The sequence below is a fragment of the Protopterus annectens genome, chromosome 12.part0, assembly GCF_019279795.1.
Source record: "Protopterus annectens isolate FY-2018-M chromosome 12.part0, PAN1.0, whole genome shotgun sequence".
Taxonomy (NCBI): Eukaryota; Metazoa; Chordata; order Ceratodontiformes; family Protopteridae; genus Protopterus; species Protopterus annectens.
Genome location: NC_056746.1, coordinates 525818590 through 525821089, shown reverse-complemented (window position 1 = coordinate 525821089; position 2500 = coordinate 525818590). Strand labels below are relative to the sequence as shown.

The 2500-nt window shown below is 40.0% G+C and overlaps 1 protein-coding gene across 1 annotated transcript in view; it reads right to left on the bottom strand.

Moving 5' to 3' along the window:
• DRG2 (developmentally regulated GTP binding protein 2) overlaps positions 1 to 2500 on the bottom strand; it is an 808865-nt gene that overhangs the window by 690840 nt on the left and 115525 nt on the right. The gene's annotated exons all lie outside the window — the stretch shown is intronic.

Sequence of the window (2500 nt, the reverse complement as noted above, 5' to 3'; positions counted from 1 at the left end):
ATAATCCTTTCTCCAAAAGTGTTATCTCTGCTCCAGTTAAACAATAATCAGATATATTCCATATCAATGATTTTGCTTCCATTTGTGCTTGTTTTGTTGGATGTATCTCTCCATTTTGTTGTCTAACCGTTTGGCTACTTGCTCGTTGTCGTGGTCTATTGACCGTTTCCTCCCGTTCCTTATGGGGAACGGAACTGTGCGAAAATCCTGTTGACGCCCCTCTCAAATTCTCCAGCTGTATTTTTCGCCTCACGACAGTATCCGTTCGGATCATGGCTGTCTCCGTAGGTCCTGTTGGTGTCGATCGCTGTTCGGCTGGTGTAAAGTATATTGAAGTCACTGACTTTGGACTCAATAGGGCTAAGGCAGGATTATTAACAGCAGTACTTTCCAAGGAATTTTCCTGGTTCGCCGGTAACGGTGACTTAACTCCATTTACTTCCGCCAAGTTACCAGTTTCTATCCCTTCCCCATTAATGACAACATTCTCGTTGTTGATTCCTGACTGTATCTGTGCACCTCTGTTGTTATCAGATGGAGCCTCCTTAGGGGGCACGTCCTTGCGGGGCACAGTTCTAGGCCAAACAAACACACAGACTCAAAGTCTCGTTTGTCTCTGTTGATCTTCTTCCTCTTGTGTGTAAGCAAATTATTGCCATACCGATTGACACGTTCGACTATTTCCTGTAGAAAAAGATCTGTTGAATCACTTCCTATTAACCCTGTTAACTTGTCCTGCTGTTGGGTTAAAATATCCAATAGTTCAGTCTCTTTAGGCTTGAAAAAATCGACAATCAATCTCATATAGTCCATACTGGCTTGTAGATTGATGTTCTGCCACCGTAGCAGTAGCTCCGGATATGTACTGCCATAACTCGGCATGTTCAAAATCCGTAAGCCACGAGGAACAATCTTTAATTGAATGCTTGCCTCCATGTGATGCCTCTGACATTGGAGACGTTTGTATTTAAATAAGTTGTTTTCAATGTCCCTTTTCAATTGTTTGACTAAAATCTCCATGTCCGTATCTATCGCAGGATATTCTGCTTCTGTGAAATCACCATTAGTCAAAAGCGGGTTAACCATGTCCCGTAGGACATTGCACAGCGGTCCCATTGTGCCAAATGCTGATCGCTCATTCCTTATCGCAGTTGAACCCAATTCCATCACCGCATCCATCCACGTAAACCAAATGTATAAAAACGTTTACCCAAAATGTCCAAAAGCAGTTAGATCCAATAACAAAGCCCAAGTGGATGTAGCGTGGTAAACCTTTCAAACAAATCCAGCAAGAAAACGATTCATATAAAACAACAGCGTTTAATGACAAAAAACGTGACAAAAACGTTAGCGCTATCGAGGTGACCCTCTTCTTCAGACGTTATGCATTTAAATTCATTGAATCATTTTTATATCCCTTAAAACAATACGTCATATCCTAAAACATGAACATTACATCATTTCCTGTCATTCTAAATAAGCCTTCCTAATAATAAAAACTTAACATATAACATAAGCACATCCTATCCATTCATACTACCATTGTAAAAACTGCATAATTGTTAACAAAAACACATAAATACATGCAAAAATAAATGCAAAAATAAAAATAATGAAATCAATTAAAAATCCATTCAAAACTCATTGAATGGATCTAATTCTTGACTGACCTGTTTTTCAATATAGGCTTAAGTGGTACGAAGTCATTTAGACCTCGTCCACAGTGGGCTGCCAACCTCAGAATCCACTCAGATTCTGCTAACTCAGTAGAATTAACTAAATCACCACCCCTAATCCTAACGGGCAACACTTGTAGTACTTGAAACAAAAAATCATGACTCTCATTCTGAATCCTGTGCTTAGCAATTGCACTGTAGGTGTCAGATCTCGTGAAGCAGTATAAGTGGTCCCTGATTCGTTCGCGCAAAGACCTGTTGGTCTTTCCCACATAAAACGCGAAACAAGTTTGGCAGCTTGCCACATACACTAGATTCCTGGTGCAGCAATCTGCTTTACACCTAATCTGCCATAGCCTACCATCATTTGGGTTCCTAAAGAACCTTGATCTATCTACATACTTGCATTGTGCACATGAACCACAAGTTCTTGTGCCAAGATCTAATGGTGACGTATCATTCTGACTGTTCCCACATAGACTAGGAAAACACAATATCTGCTTCATATTTTCAAGATTGTTGTAAGTATATCTCGGACAGTTGCCTACGATGTTTCGAACATCATCATCAGCTGTTAAAATGTTCCAATGGTCAAATAAGACCTTTTGGACAGCATGCACATCTTTAGCATACGGGAGAACAACAGGTAACCACAATAGTGCAGATGACCTATTCGTGATGGTACTCTTTGTGTAAGACACAGAATAATAGGGTCTCCCCCTGTTTTGTCTTAGCCTAAACGCTTGATTCATTTCAAAATTCAAAACAGACTTATTGTAACCCCTGCTGCAAAAATTGTTCTCCAAGCATCGTAACTCTTTATA